We start from the raw sequence: 17,902 nt of genomic DNA, 5'->3' as shown, positions 1-17,902 counted from the left end.
TTAAACTCAGCCATCGCACTTTTTTTCGGCGAGGTATTATGTAACGCCAGACAGAGTGGAGCGACGCTTGCTGAGTAAAATGAACAAACAGGTTTATTTACAGGCTGATAACCAGATAGTAAAGATGTTAGAGCCAAACAAACAATAATCTCACCAGAAACCAAAGCCGTAGTAGTATAAACAGTCCGTGTTAGTAACCAAAAGACCAACCAAGCATTAAATCCAAAAGGGGCAAAACAAGAGACATAAACCGATAAACCAGAAAAGAAGGTCGTAACGAGAAGGCAATAGAAGAACACATGAGAAACGCTTAGTATGCAACAAAAGTCGACAATACCTCGCGAAGATAGAATACATAATGCAGCCTTAAATACAAAACACATGATGAGCATACTTCCTCAGAACACCGGTGAATCTGAGCGTCGTAGCGTAACGTGATTGGGCGAAGGAGAGCGACTGACGGTGACGTCATAAAACATAGGATTCTGGGAAACGGAGTCCGGTAGTGTGGAAGGAGACTCAGGCTGCGTAACAAAATGAAGTAAAGTTTACTAAAAGAAAGGATTGATTCAGTAAAAATAAATGAAGTAAAGTTTACTAAAAGAAAGGATTGATTCAGTAAAAATAAATGAAGTAAAGTTTAATAAAAGAAAGGATTGATTCAGTAAAAATAAATGAAGTAAAGTTTACTAAAAGAAAGGATTGATTCAATAAAAATAAATGGAGTAAAGTTTATTAAAAGAAAGGATTGATTCAGTAAAAATAAATGAAGTAAAGTTTAATAAAAGAAAGGATTGATTCAGTAAAAATAAATGAAGTAAAGTTTACTAAAAGAAAGGATTGATTCAATAAAAATAATTGGAGTAAAGTTTACTAAAAGAAAGGATTGATTCAGTAAAAATAAATGAAGTAAAGTTTACTAAAAGAAAGGATTGATTCAATAAAAATAATTGGAGTAAAGTTTACTAAAAGAAAGGATTGATTCAGTAAAAATAAATGAAGTAAAGTTTACTAAAAGAAAGGATTGATTGAGTAAAAATAAATTAAGTAAAGTTTACTAAAAGAAAGGATTGACTGAAGTTCAGTTCACTTATTTACTCTATGTAACATTTAAGTCTTGAAACTGAGTTAAAGTTACTTAAATTTATCTGAAATTAAATTTACTTTAAAAAAAAGCAAATGCAGAAAATTGTGTAACTTTTTTAAAGCAATTTTTACACATAATTTTTTTTCAGTGTGGAACATTGCTGTGAGGAGAATTTGATTGCTTCCAGTCACATAAAAAGCAGTAAAAGCATCAGGTGTGTTCAGGTACTGATGCTGGATGATTAGATCTGCCTCTTGACTATGTCTCATCCCATTCTCAGAGAGTACCGGGCAGGATGACCTCAAGCTAATGGTTTATCAGAGCGTCCCGTTCTACTGGCAGTGCTTCAGTACAGAGACAGTGACTGTGTACAACTGACTGCTGCTGTATCTGCAGGAAAAGACAGAACGAAGGCATAAAGCCGTCCCAAAACACTGAAGTATAAAATGAAATTTATTCATTTTAGTTAACGAAAAGTTGGAGTGTAAAAACGAAAAAAAAAAAAAATCTATACACTAGTATAACAGATATTAGTCTATACACACCCTCAATAAACACTCCTATACACTAGAATAAGAGATATTAGTCTATAAACACCCTCACTAATAAGCACTTCTATACACTAGAATAATCGGAGATATTAGTCTAAAACACCCTCAATAAACACTTCTATACACTAGAATAGGAGATATTAGTCCATAAACACCTTCAATAAACACTCCTATACACTAGAATAAGAGATATATGTCTATAAACACCCTCAATAAACACTCCTATACACTAGAATAATAGGAGATATTAGTCTACAAACACCCTCAATAAACACTCCTATACACTAGAATAGGATATATTAGTCTAAAAACACTCTTAATAAACACTTCTATACACTAGAATAGGAGATATTAGTCTAAAAACACCCTTAATAAACACTTCTATACACTAGAGTAGGAGATATACGTCTATAAACACCCTCAATAAACACTCCTATACACTAGAATAATAGGAGATATTAGTCTACAAACACCCTCAATAAACACTCCTATACAATAGAATAATAGGAGATATTGGTCTAAAACACCCTCAATAAACACATCTATACACTAGAATAGGAGATATTAGTCTATAAACACCTTCAATAAACACTCCTATACACTAGAATAGGAGATATTAGTCTAAAACACCTCCAATAAACACTTCTATACACTAGAATAGGAGATATTAGTCCATAAACACTCTCAATAAACACTCATACACTAGAATGGTAGATAGTAGTCTATAATAAACACCCCTAAAACACTCCTATACTCTAGAATAGAAGATTTTAGTCTATAAACACCCTTAATAGACAGTCCTATACACTAGAATAATAGGATATATTAGTCTATAAACCCCCTTAAATAAACACTCCTATACACTAGAATAATAGATATTAGTCTATACACACTCTTAATAAAAACTTCTATACACTAGAATAAAAGATATTAGTCTATAAAACCCTCAATAAACACTCCTATACACTAGAATAGGTGATATTAGTGCATAAACACTTCTATACACTGGAGTAGTGCACCACCCTGGTGTTGAATGATCTAAATCATTGTGTGATGGAGGTTCTAATCATGCCATGGTGCTGGCGGGCTCCTGGCAGGCGAGGACAATGGATCTGCCAGTCGAGCAGCAGACGGCCCAGTTCTCTCAGTCTGAGATAAGGCCAGCTCCAGAATGGACTGGGCTGAGTCTGTATATCTACCTCCCCCACTGCACTGGAGGGTGAGTCCAGTCAACCACTCGCCCAGACATTTGGAGATAAGAACCATCGTTCAGGGAGGAGTGGTTCATTATGGAGAGGGAGTCGGGGGAAGTCATGAAGTCACAGAGAGGCCAGCAAGCACCAGTCACCCTCCGTCCGAGCTAGAGAACCTTGCCAGCACTACTAACACACTATTTATTTGTAGATTTGTAGTAACATGGCACTTGTACAGTGTCTACACATCCCTTGAACTTTTTCACATTTTGTCACCTTACAACCACAAGCTTAAATGTATTTTATTGAGATTTTAAGTGATAGACCAACACAAAATGCACATAATTGTGAAGTGAAATGAACATGATACATAGATTTAAAAAATGTAATCAGCTAAAAATCAGAAAAGTGTGACGTGCAAAAGCATCAATATTATGTTGCTGCAAGTCTTTTGGGATTTGTCTCTACCAGTTTGATCATCTAGAGACTTTTTGAGAGGTTTTTACCCCATTCCTCTTTATAAAACAGCTCAAGATCAGTCATGTTGGATGGAGAGCGTCTGTAAACAGTAGTTTTCATGTCTTTCCACAGAAGATCATTGGGATTTAGGTCTTTTAGGACTTTGACTGGAATATTCTCTGATCTAAACCATTAAGTCATTCCACTGTAGCTCTGGCTGTATGTTTAGGGTCATCGTCTTGCCGGAAGGTCTTAAGTCTTTTACAGCCTCCAATAGGTTTTCTTTTTACAGGATTTTCCTGTATTTATTCATCTCCATCCATCTTCAATCTTCTTAAATCTGTCCCTGCTGAAGAAAAGCATACTTACAGCATGATGCTGCCACCACCATGTTTGCCACAAGTTGGAATGGTGTGTTCAGAATGATGAGCAGTGTTACGTTTCTGCCACACATAACGCTTTGTATTTAGGCCAGAAAGTTCAAGTTTGGTCTGATCTGACCACATAACCTTCTTCCACATGTTTGCTGTACAAATAGCACTTCTTATATCTTTCTTTCAACGGTGGCTTTCTTCTTCCACTCTTTCATAAAGATCAGATTTGTGGAGAGCAGGACTTATAGTTGTCCTGTGGACAGATTCTCCTGATCCACCTGAGTATATATAAGCATTTTCAAAAGATGTCAGAATTAACATCACCAGAATGAGCAGTTAGTGTTCTCTACCAAGCGTGTTGAGCTCCAGTGGTGTTGCGTTTGTTAGCAACAGTGTAAAATATGTGGTAGAGCTTTTCCATGGGTTATAGATCAAAACAATTTTTCTTTTGCTGTGCTAATGCTGTGGTGTTAGTCATGTTGGACAAGGCCTATACACTGAAAAAAACGATGAGTAAAATTTTGCATCTTTCTGTCTTTGCTTTTTTTTTGGTAAATTTAATTTTAGATAAATTTAAGTAACTTTAACTCAGTTTCAAGACTTAAATGTTACACAGAGTAAATAAGTGAACTAAACTTCAGTCAATCCTTTCTTTTAGTAATCTTTACTTCATTTATTTTTACTGAATCAATCCTTTCTTTTAGTAATCTTTACTTCATTTATTTTTACTGAATCAATCCTTTCTTTTATTAAACTTTAATTCATTTCTGCATACAATATTACCTAATTACAATTTCTTAATTTATACAGTATTACTGAAATGTAAATATTTTTAGTGAAAACACGCATTCAAATATTTACATAACGGCAACGATTTATTTTGTAAACAGACACACATATTACACTGTCTTTACACATGGATGTTTTTAATATACTAGTATAAAGAATGTATTACATGCTATCCATGTGTTGAGTGTAATATGTGTGTTTTAACTAAAAATATTTACATTTCAGGAATTATAATAAATTATGTATCATAAATTATTTGAGTAGTATTGTATAAATTAAGTAATTGTAATTAGGTAATATTGTATGCAAAAATTAAGTAAAGTTTACTAAAGGAAAGGATTGATTCAGTAAAAATAAATGAAGTAAAGTTTACTAAAAGAAAGGATTGACTGAAGTTCAGTTCACGTATTTACTCTATGTAACATTTAAGTCTTGAAATCGAGTTGAAGTTACATAAATTTATCTGAAATTAAATTGACTTAAAAAAAGCAAATGCAGAAAGATGCGAAACTTTTTTAAAGTAAATTTTACTCTTACTTTTTTCAGTGTATTCTAAATACAAGTTAGTATGCTTTAATATCCAACACAAAGGTGGAACTGCTGGCATGTCTTAGCATGAAAACCTGTGGTGGTTTTATATTTTGCATTTAGTTAGTATGCTCCACTGATAGCACAGTGTTTGTGATATTGATATAGTTACTCTATAAAGGGTCATTTTGCAGGAAATATTGTGATTTGCGTTTGGAAATCGCACCAATTCAGGCTAGTTGAAGGCAGTTCTGCTGGGAATATGAGCTGTGAAAACCATACGAGCCTCTAAATTATAGGACACGTCTCCGTCTTTAAGATTCAGAGGGACAAATATTCGGGAAGCAGAGGATGGCGTATATTAAAGTGACGCCGTGCTCCGCAAGATGCAATTTCCATGTTGAGATATCCAGAGTGCTTCCATTACCAGCCGTAGGGTGAGCGACGTCTCTGTGACCTTCACAACAATGTACGAGAATGTGTGTGTGTGTGTGTGTGTGTGTGTGTGTTGCAGGATGGGTTGGTGGGAATGTGGCTCAGAACCTCGTCAGACTGTCTGAATACCGAATCAAAGCTATTTTCTGCTGAAAAATGTAATAAATATACAGTACATATAAAAAGAACAACGTAGGTGTTTCCAATAAAGTGGCCACATAAGTGGGAGCAGTAGATACAGTATGTGTTTCCAATATAGTGGCCACACAGTGATTGGAGGCACGAAGTACAGTAGATACAGTGTGTAGGTGTTTCCAATAAAGTGGCCACACAGTTATTGTGGAAGCAGAAGATACAGTAGATAAAGTAATTAGGTGTTTCCAATAAAGTGGCCATAAAGTGATTAGAAGCACAAGGTACAGTAGATACAATAGATAGGTGTTTCCAATAAAGTGGCCACACAGTGATTGAAAGCACAAGGTACAGTAGATACAGTCTATGTTTCCAATAAAGTGGCCACACATTGATTGTGGAAGCAGAAGATACAGTAGATAAAGTAGGTAGGTGTTTCCAATAAAGTGGCCACACAGTGAATAAAGGCACAAGATACAGTAGAAACAGTGTGTAGGTTTTTCCAATAAAATGGCCACAGTTATTGTGGAAGTACAAGATACAGTAGATGAAGTAAGTAGGTGTTTCGATACAGTGTGTAGGTGTTTCCAATAAAGTGGCCACACAGTGATTGTGGAAGCACAAGTTACAGTAGATACAGTGTGTAGGTGTTTCCAATAAAGTGGCCAAACAGTGATTGTGGAAGCACAAGTTACAGTAGATACAGTAGGTGTTTCCAGTAAAGTGGCCACACTGTGAAAGTGAAAGTATAAAGTAGAGCTTTTAAAGTTTTGATTTAGCGAGTTTGTAAAACGTGACGTGTCCCAAATATCAGGATATTAACATTTGACACCGCCCCCCAAACCCGTCGTCCAATAATGCGGCCCATCTGTCCAGCTAATCACGGCAGCTAATCATCCGCCCACAGGCTTCAGTACATGGCTCAGGTGGTGCTGAGTGAGTGGCGGCTGTGACGGGTGCTGTCGCTCATCGTTTGGGTCAATTTTGTTGATTTTTGACAGCCAATAATTATCCTAATTCCAGGCGACTCTGACCAAACCGGCCAAAACTTAAATAAACAAAGCATCAGCCCAAAAAAGTTAAATTCATAGTGTTAAAATTATAATTTTAAATTGTATGTATATTCAACATGTGTATTTGCTTAGCTCCCAGCATGCATTGCAGCCTCCTTTAAATAAGGCTCCTTTATAAAAAGTTTTATAAATGGTTTATAAATAAGCCTATTAATGATTATATATCATGTTGTAAATACTTTAAAAAACACAAATAAGCAGTTGCAATAAATTAATCAAAAGTGAAACAGTTGCCTGTCATTTTTCAAATTTTTGTATTTTTTTATTTTCATCAGTTAGCATTAACATACAGCTCTGGAAAAAAAAATGAAGAGAGCACTTCAGTCTGTGAATCAGTTTCTCTGATTTTGCTAATTATAGGTTTATGTTTGAGTAAAATGAACATTGATATTTTATTCTATAAACTACAGACAACAATTCTCCCAAATTCCAAATGAAAATATTGTCATTTAGAGCATTTGTTTATTTGCAGAAAATGAGAAATGACTGAAATAACAAAACAAGATGTAGAGCTTTCAGACCTCATATAATGCAAAGAAAACAAGTTTATATTCATACAGTTTTAAGAGTTCAGAGAGAAATCAATATTTGGTGGAATAACCCTGGTTTTTAATCACAGTTTTTTTTTCATGCATCTTGGCATCATGTTCTCCTCCACCAGTCTTACACACTGCTTTTGGATAACTTTATGCTGCTTTACTCCTGGTGCAAAAATTCAAGCAGTTCAGTTTGGTTTGATGGCTTGTGATCATCCATCTTCCTCTTGATTATATTCCAGAAGTTTTCAATTGGGTAAAATAAAAAAAAACCTCATACTTTTTATGAGGTCTCTTACTTACTTACTTGCTTAGTTATTATACATTATATTAAACTGACTTTCTTTATTATTTTATTAGATGTAATAAAAAAGACAAAGTAAGATAAGCATCCAGACCACTGTTGTTTATTGTCCTTTCTATTGATATGTTGTAAATGCTTATTAATGGTTTACAACCTAGTTAATTATTAGCCATTAATAAACTCGCTTATAAACCCTTTACAAAGCCTTATTTTAAAGTAGTACCCACTTTTTTACAGTGTACGGAAGCTTACCATAAAACATATGATTAATGATACTTACAGTATGTGCTATACTTGTACTGATATGCAAAAATAAACAGATAAACATATAAACAAACAAACAAAAACAAACCTTTCTTCCTGGGCCAGGAGTTGTGTATAGACGTTACCTGGCTCGCTGTAAATCTTGGCTCGATTCTGGATGGCCTTGGCTTCCAGCGTCCATTTGCATAAGACACTCGCCCACACACTTCCACTACAAACAGTGATATCTCTCTCTCTCTATCTCTCTGTCTCTCTCTCTTTTTCTTTTTCTCTCTTTTCTTTTCTTTGCCATCTCTCTCTTTTTTACTATACCACATATACATTTACTGGTATTGGATTGCAGACAGTATGAACCTAATATTTTTATTCATATTTTATAATTTATTGCTCAGCTTATATTAATTTATTAATATACATTAGTGGTGGCAACTGATTAAGAAATAATCAATACAAAAAAAAATACAATAAAGCAAGAAATAATAAACTAACCAAATATATGAATGTTGCAAGAAAAAGTATGTGATCCCTTTGGAATTAATTAGATTTCTGCATAAATTGGTCATTAAATGTGTTCTGATCTTCATCTAAGTCACAACAAAAGACAAATTCAGTCTGCTTAAACTAAAACCACACAAAAACATATATATGCATGTTTTTATTGAACAAAACATGTTAACTTTCACAACGCTATGTGTGGAGAAAAAAAGCCACAGCACACCATAATCAAAACCTCATCCCAACTGTGAAACATGGGGGAGGGGGCATCATGGTTTGGGGCTGCTTTGCTGCCTCAGGGTCTGGACGGATTGCCGCCATCACAGTTTTTACAAGCAAGAAAGATTAATTGAAATCACATTTTACGTTTTCAGGGATGCATGCAAAACCACATGCTGCACACATTATTACAAATGCATGTCTGTGGAAGAAGAGGAGAAAGAGGAAGAAGATGATTTATGTTATCGGACTCATCAATTTTTGTATCCGAATCTAATCAAAGCCCAATCCCGATCAGTTTTTAAAGCTGTAAAAATCTCAGAATTATCCAGAAAGATGAACAGAGCTTGTTGTAAACAGATGAAACAGATGATCCTCCATAATCTCCATGGCGCTCTTCCACACTTTCTTTAGATCACCTACAAAAGACCCAGCAAGCAAAGGCCCACATGCTTATCTTGTCCTCAGTGAAACTCATCCTCATACACGCCGCCAATCCATTCCCCGCAGTATCTGTGACAAAGCGAAGGTGAGGAGAAGGCCAGGCTGCAGATAATAGCCATTGTTCTTCTTCGCTATTGTTCAGTCCGGCTCCATAGTCGGAGAAACAATCGAGCGGGAGAAGAAGGATTTCTCCAGCCGTTGCTGTGGCAGGGTCTGGGCACTGGGGCTGAACGCCTCAATGAGGTTTGTCTTTACTTCTCTGCCTAATTGGATGGAGGGGCGGCGGTGCCCATTCGTTCTCAGTTTAGGAATATGGCGGCTGGAATAAAAAAGCTAAATGGACTGTCTTCAACACTGTATATCCAGCTCCAGGTGAACGTTAGCAAACATTCAATGTACTTTTCTGTTTCTATGTGTAATACCTGGGATATGTGCAACCTGTTTTTCTCAAATCACTCATCAATGCAATTTCATTTTCCTTATTTAGTATTTATTTTTCTATTTTTTGTATCAAAATACTAAATATACTGAGCTTTTGTTAAAAATGAATTTTAACAACAACAAAAAAAAAAAATCCAAAGCTTTTGTCTGTATTGAATCAGTGCTGAAACAGATGGTGTTACTGCTGTTACTCTCTACTGCAGCATTTAAACACACAGCACATTCACACTTTCATCATAATAACTAGAAAAAGACACAGAAACACAGAGAACTCTGTAACTTTTGTAGATTTTTTTTCTTTAGAGAAATTACAGATAAAGCCAAAAGCAGTGAGCACTGTTTCTTATACCTTCAAAAAACTTTTGGAAACTGAAGAAAAAAACTGCTACAGGAAGAAGTCTGGCTAACCCACATGGAAACAGCTTTACGCTTTAGAGAAGTGGGCGGAGCTTCTTCTGGTCATGGTGAACATAGTAAGGCTTGTGTTGTGTACAGTAGTAAAGCTGTAAGTGGTATTAGTGAATATAGTAACTCTGTATTGTAGTAGAGAAGTGGGCGGAGCTTCTTCTGGTCATGGTGAACATAATAAAGCTTGTGTTGTGTACAGTAGTAAAGTTGTAAGTGGTATTAGTGAATATAGTAACTCTGTATTGTAGCAAAGAAGTGGGCGGAGCTTCTAGAAGGACATGGTGAACATAAGGCTTGTGCATTAGTGAATATAGTAACTCTGTATTTGTATTAGAGAAGTGGGCGGAGCTTCTGGTCATGGTGAACATAAGGTTTGTGTTGTGTACAGTATTAAAGTTGTAAGTGGTATTAGTGAATATAGTAACTCTGTATTGTAGTAGAGATGTGGGCAGAGCTTCTTTTGGTCATGGTGAACATAGTAAGGCTTGTGTTGTGTACAGTAGTAAAGCTGTAAGTGGTATTAGTGAATATAGTAACTCTGTATTGTAGTAGAGAAGTGGGCGGAGCTTCTTCTGGTCATAGTGAACATAATAAGGCTTGTGTTGTGTACAGTAGTAAAGCTGTAAGTGGTATTAGTGAATATAGTAACTCTGTATTGTAGTAGAGAAGTGGGCGGAGCTTCTTCTGGTCATGGTGAACATAATAAAGCTTGTGTTGTGTACAGTAGTAAAGTTGTAAGTGGTATTAGTGAATATAGTAACTCTGTATTTGTATTAGAGAAGTGGGCGGAGCTTCTGGTCATGGTGAACATAAGGTTTGTGTTGTGTACAGTATTAAAGTTGTAAGTGGTATTAGTGAATATAGTAACTCTGTATTGTAGTAGAGAAGTGGGCAGAGCTTCTTTTGGTCATGGTGAACATAGTAAGGCTTGTGTTGTGTACAGTAGTAAAGCTGTAAGTGGTATTAGTGAATATAGTAACTCTGTATTGTAGTAGAGAAGTGGGCGGAGCTTCTTCTGGTCATAGTGAACATAATAAGGCTTGTGTTGTGTACAGTAGTAAGTTGTAAGTGGTATTAGTGAATATAGTAACTCTGTATTTGTATTAGAGAAGTGGGCGGAGCTTCTGGTCATGGTGAACATAAGGTTTGTGTTGTGTACAGTAGTAAAGTTGTAAGTGGTATTAGTGAATATAGTAACTCTGTATTGTAGTAGAGAAGTGGGCGGAGCTTCTTCTGGTCATAGTGAACATAATAAGGCTTGTGTTGTGTACAGTAGTAAGTTGTAAGTGGTATTAGTGAATATAGTAACTCTGTATTTGTATTAGAGAAGTGGGCGGAGCTTCTGGTCATGGTGAACATAAGGTTTGTGTTGTGTACAGTAGTAAAGTTGTTGTAAGTGGTATTAGTAAATATAGTAATATAGTATTGTAGAGCTTTGGAAAGGTTTTTAACTTCATTATCATCCTAAATTATTATATTGGTAAATAAAATAAAGTGCAATCAGCCGAAAAAAACATGAAATATCATGGGTTTATATAGTCTTAAATCAAACAAAAGTCATGTATAACATTTCTCCCTAATTCCATATTAAAATTTTGTCATTTAGAGCATTTTTTTTTGCAGAAAATTAGAAATGGCTGAAATAACAATAAAAAAGATGCAGTGCTTTCAGACCTCAAATAATGCAAAGAAATCAAGTTCATATTCATAAAGTTTTAAGATGTCAGAAATCAATATTTGGTGAAATAACCCTGGTTGGTTTTTATTCACAGTTATTTCATGAATCCTGGCATCATGTTCTCCTCCACCAGTCTTACACACTGCTTTTGGATAACTTTATGCTGCTTTACTCCTGGTGCAAAAATTCAAGCAGTTCAGTTTGGTTTGATGGCTTGTGATCATCCATCTTCCTCTTGATTATATTCCAGAGATTTTCAATTTAGTAAAATCAAAGAAACTCATCATTTGTAAGTGCTACACTTGACATTGTCCACTGTAACTACAGATAAATATAAATAATACTAAGCACTACATCTAGTCACAGACATGATATCAATACGATCACATGTCTACTGCACTCTCACAAGCTATAACATGAATGTAAACGTCCCCATATATAATATAAACACCCCCACCCTGCTGCGTTAGCATCTATCTGTGTTAGCATTTCCATCCATAAAGAAATCAATACCATGAAAATCTGACGCAATGAAACAGCAGCCATTTTAACAAGCCTTAAAAATGATGAAATAGACGTCAAAAATAGGACTCAGCTCCCATCCAGACCTTATATAAACCACTACCATGGGCCACCAGTAGGGGGCAGTGTTCATCCAGGAAATCTTCAGGGTTTTTTCTTCTGTGGAGAAAGAGAGAGAGGGAGAGAGAGAGTGTGGGGAGTGAGAAGAAGGAGTAGAAAGAATGAAAACATTGCAGCAGCCTCCTCCTGCGTTAATTATTTTTATTGTTATCCCGCTTGTTTCTGGGTCAGAGAAGCATTTTTGCGTTTAGTGGAAGCATCTTTGCGGAAATCGGGCTAAATCCTTCATCGCAAGACCAGACAGGGGGTGTAGATAGTCTGTGCGAGTGTATGCGGGTGAGAGAGGGTTATATATAGATAGATAGAGAGAGAGAGAGAGAGAAATAGAGAGAGAGAGAAAGAGAGAAAAAAAGAATTAGAATGTTTAACATGGGAGATCCCATTAAACTCATGTTAACAACGTGAAAAGCGAGGATGCTATTATTTAGGTACAAGCATGATAAATACTATGATGTTTTCAAAGTCTTGCATCGTTTCCAAGAACTACGGTATTTACCCAGTGCCACAAAGAGCGAATACAAAAGAGAAGCAAGATCTAGAGCAAACTTCCTACATTTCTCACGTAACGTCACGTAAGGGTCACGCGTACGTGATGAAACGGCAGGACATTCCGACAAAACAGGCAGTATTTTTAGAGGCTGGACAGAAATGAACAGTAGGCACCCGAGGCCCACTGCGCTTTTGCTTCCAGACGAACTGTCATGCTCACGAACGCATCAACACAACATGTCACTCAAGCGCTATCAGAAATCCGGCGAAATCCGAGCGAAGGGAAAAAAAAGAGCTGAAAAGAGGGGGAGTTGAGAAACCAACTGTTGGATTTTGATTGGAAAGCTCAAAAGCGCGTTTACGACTTGTTTTGACACTTCGTCATTACGCGTGACGCTGATGAGTTACGACGGCCGAAGCCCAAACGCCGAATCCCACACGAGCCCTTATTTTAGTTGTCACATGCCCATTGTGTTGCTTTCGTAAAAACATCAAAGCCGAGAATATAAAAGGGTAACTACGAGAACGTGTGCAAAAAAAAAATATTAAATATGGAAGCGGTGGACTTTAAAAAGGACCCATGAATGGAGTAATGCATTTAGCTTAGCATAGTTGTGTAATAATGAGAATTAATACACAAGTATTGGATAATGTGCCTATTCCATAAACTCTAAACTGTTGCTTTTAATACAGTCATTAAAGCTGTACACTTTTACTGGTCAACTAGCTTGATCATGATGGTTGACCACATTGGTCATGATGGTGGACCAACATGGCTTACTGGTAATCCTGGTCAAGCACTGTGCAGGCTTTGATAAGCATGGCTTTGATGTTAGGGTAACCCACTTCTCCAGACTTCCTAAAAAAAAAGATTTTATCGTTCTCTAAAAAGAGCAGTCATCCTGTTATTAAATCATAGCGAGTAATCCAGCTCAGAAAAATGATAGCAGTAGTATAGTAGAATAGGGTAGTATAAATATGGAGTATAGGGAATATAGAGTAGTATAGGATAGTAAATGATGTATAGTGTATTATATGGAATATCGGGAAGTATTGTGTAGTATAGGGAGTTTAGGGTTAGTGTTAAGTGGGTATAGGATTGTTGTATAGGGAGTATAGGATGGTGACTAGCATGGTTTCACAAATTTCTTTGGGATAAGATTAGCCACCATTAGCTTGCAGCTAACTGCAGGCCTCCATCCTCACACACTCGCAGGATAGTATATACTGTATATGGAGTATATGGGAGTATAGGGAGCATATAGAGTAGTATAGGCTAGTAAATGAAGAAGTTTAGTGCACTATACGGAATACTGGGAAGTATTGTGTAGTATAGGAAGCATACAGAAGTGTAGTGGAGTATATGGCATAGGATGGCACAGAGAGTATAGAAGAGACAACATGGCCTTAATGGTACGGTAGTAATTAGTATAGGGTAGTATAGATATGGAGTATAGGAGAGTATATGGAACATATAGAGTAACATAGGGTAGTGAATGAAGATGTATAGTGTATTATATGGAATATTGGGAGTATAGGGAGTATAGGATGTTGACTGGCATGGTTTTAGGTTTCACAAACTTCTTTGTGCTAAGATTAGCCACTCATTAGCTTGATGCTTACTGCACACTCGCCTCAAACCAGAGTACAGGATCTCTGTGGTTCATAATACAACACTACAAGTAGTTAAGAATGCTAACCTCAGCAGTTGCTAACCGCTGGATGTTTTGTGTAAACCAGCGGTCCCCCAGTGTGAGGTTAGCATGTGAGGCTAGCACGTCTTTGGTAACCTCAGTAATTGCTCAGGGCTGAAGCGGGTTGCGCAGTCTGCTCGGTCACGCCGGTCACAGGGGCACGCAGGGAGCCGGCCTAGCGACGGACGAATTCAGCGCCTTGACGAAAAAGCATTTTGGCCCTTGACAAAACTCACGTCAGCTCAGATTAGCGTGGGCTACAGTGACAGAACCCCCCCGACAGACATTCTTTATTCATGTGTGTGTGTGTGTGCGCGCGAGTGTGTGTTTGTGTGTTCGTGAGAGTGTGTGTGTGTGTAAATATAACTCCAATCTGCAAGGTACAGTATTTGCATCCCGGTTGCTAGCGTCATTTTCCATGCATTAGCACAAATACGACTGCGTTTGGCCTCGGGCGGCGTGTACTCGCAGTCACGGTCAGCCTGCCCCCTAAAAACTCCTGAATCATTACAGAGAATCTGAGGGAGGACTCCAGGATTGGAGGGGTGAAGAAAAAAAAAACATTTTACAGACAGTAAAATAAGTGCAGTCAGCCGTTCAGCAACACGGCATCACGCTAGCGCTGCCACTAGCGGCACTTTCTGCCTGCTGGCTAGCTCCCACCTCTAACAGCACTACACGTGCTACAAGGTCGTCCTGCCCGTCCATGCTTGTTTAAATACACGCCTCAAAATCTCTAATACTTACAGTGCAAATACTGTGAAAATGGTAGATTAGCTTGCAGGGAACATGCTAACTAAGTTTCTAAGTTAACATGATTTTTCCTTCTATATAAATTAATTAGTTAGCATTGCAACTACTGCACCGGCTGTCTGCATCATTGAGCATCTCTACTGTTGCATTATTATTCCTGTATTAGCCTTGTTAGCATCACTATTGAGGCATGCCTACTTTTCTGCTGTATGTGCACAAACTTTCAACCTCCATAAGCGGTGCAATTAGCAACGATACTGCATCTTTAGCATGACTTCAACACCATTGTAGTGCATGCACTGGATACTACTGTTGCTGATATTATTTTTCTGAGCTGGATTATTCGCTATGATTTGATAACAGGACGACTGCTTTGTTTTGAGAACAATAAAATCTTTCTGTTTAAAACTAAGTTAGGAAGTCTAGAGTTGTGGGTTACTGCTGCTTTAAAATAAAATTAAAATGATTCACTGTTCACTATAAGTCCTTTTCATTTAGTTGCGTTAATAAGCTAAACGAAGCAGAAATCTAATTTGATTCTGGAAATCAGCCCAAATTGTTAACATAGTTAACACAGTAACTAGTCAAAAGTTTGGTCATGCTTTCTCTCTAATTTTGTTATTTATAGGTTTATGTCTGAGTAAAATGAACATTGTTGTTTTATTCTATAAATTACAGACAACATTTCCCAAATTCCAAATAAAAATATTGGTGTTTAGAGCATTTATTTGCAGAAAATGAGAAATGGCTGAAATAACATAAAAGATGTAGAGCTCAAAAAATGCAAAGAAAACAAGTTCATATTCATAAAGTTTTAAGAGTTCAGAAATCAATATTTGGTGGAATAACCCTGTTTTTGAATCACAGTTTTTTCATGCATCTTGGCATCATGTTCTCCTCCACCAGTCTTACACACTGCTTTTGGATAACTTTATGCCTTTATGCCTTTATTTATGCTTGTGATCATCCATCTTCCTCTTGATTATATTCCAAAGGTTTTCAATTAGGTAAAATCAAAGAAACTCCTAATTTTTAAATGCTCTCTTATTTTTTGTTTACTAAATAATCACATGTGTTTTTCTTCTTAGTTTGGATGAGTTTAGTATTAATCTACAATGCAGGACATTTTAAAATAATGAAAAAAAAAAACATATGGTACGTTCCTTAACCATCCATATTTAGTTTTTATAGATTAGAATCAGAAAGATAAATCTAGTTTTATTAATATTTAGACACCTGGGCAAGGAACTGTCCCTTTAACTGCGTCTTATATATTCTACCCCCCACCTGGATGCTTTGGTAATGTTATGTCTGCTTTAGTAATAACTGCGTTATTGTGTTCCTCCTCCATGAATTATAGATGGGTGGTGGCCATTATTCCTCTATGTGTTGAGTGTGTGCGCGCGCGTGTGTGTTCAGAGAAATAATAAGAAAGTGACCTTTTTTTTTCCACTGCTCATGAAAAGCATATTTAACAGCGTGGTTCAGACTCGAGCCGCCCACCAGACTGTGCCGCTCGGCTCTGCGCCACCCTGTGCCAACGCCGCCTTTATGACTGGTCGTAGCTGTGATATTACCATAATACTATGTCTTTAGGCATCTAAAAATACTTTATTGTGTCGAAAAGACATCAGACTACACAAAAATAATATATTACAGCTTTTCTATCACTTTTTATTTCCTGTTATGAATGCTTCCACCCTGTTACATCAAGCTGTGTGACAGGTTGGACAAGTTTAGCGAAAATCAGTATTTGATGGAATCGTAGTTGATCTAGAGTTCATGCTGTTTTTGCTCTGATTTAAAGATACATTTAGATTTTCTAAAATTGATTATTTTAATTACTGCGACAGGGTGGACAGGATCAAGATTAAACTTGATCTCTTTAAGCTCAGTATGAAGAAAATATTAATTTCATAATCCACTATGATGGGGAGGAGAACGCTGGTTCGAATCCCAGTCATGCAGCTGGCCATCAGCTGCCAGAGCCCAGAGAGAGCACAGTTGGTCTGAGTGGGTAAAGTAGATGGCACACTTTCCCCTCATCACTCCTAGGGTTTAGTGTCAGAGGAAGCATGTGCTAGTCTTCTCTCTCCTGGTGTTGGAGCATCATTTATTATTTTATCTTTTTAATTTGTTTCAGTTTATTATTATTCATTTAAAATTTTCCTTTTCTTACTATTATTATAGTTTTCTTTATTTGTTTTTTTACAAATATATTTTATTGTCTGTAATAATTGTTTATTTGAAATTTGTATTTGTTTTATTTATATATAAATATTTTTACTATTTTGTTCCTTACTATTTCAAATTTCTTATTAAATCCCCTATATGCTGTATAAATGCTCGGCTGCACTGTAAACTAGGGTCACCCTCAATGTATTCCTATGGAAACTAAAGGTTGATTAGTTAATTTTTTTGATTGATTAATTGAACACAATTTTGTGCATCACACTCTTCAGATTTTTATTCAATTACAGTCCTGTTTGGTCTGTTGGTCTGTCACTTAAAATCTCAATGAAATACATTTAACTTTGTGACTTTAAGGTTATAAAATGTGAAAAAAGATCAAGAGGTATGAATACTTTTGCAAGCCAGTGTACACAAGCCTCTGCTAGGCCCCTCCCCCTTTCCCCTCTCCGAAACCCCGCCCCCCTGCTCTGCCCATACCCAGCGTGGTATCAGAGGAGACAGGTGCCAGGTAGCATCACGAGACGCCACTCGGGGGGCGAGTCTGCCTCCGGTGTCTGTCTGGGCTCGGGCCAGATGAGGTCACTCCCATACAGCTGGGGGTTCGGCTAACACACACACACACACTTATACACACTCGCCAAACAGGATGGGAGGAGGGGCCTGAGGAGCAATTCCGTGAATGCACAACAAACCCGAGTGCAAGCCAAGAAGACGCATTGAC

This window comes from Astyanax mexicanus, chromosome 21 (assembly GCF_023375975.1).
Source record: "Astyanax mexicanus isolate ESR-SI-001 chromosome 21, AstMex3_surface, whole genome shotgun sequence".
Classification (NCBI taxonomy): domain Eukaryota; kingdom Metazoa; phylum Chordata; class Actinopteri; order Characiformes; family Acestrorhamphidae; genus Astyanax; species Astyanax mexicanus.
The sequence above is the reverse complement of the archived record's forward strand: the minus strand, read 5'-3'. Positions refer to the sequence as shown.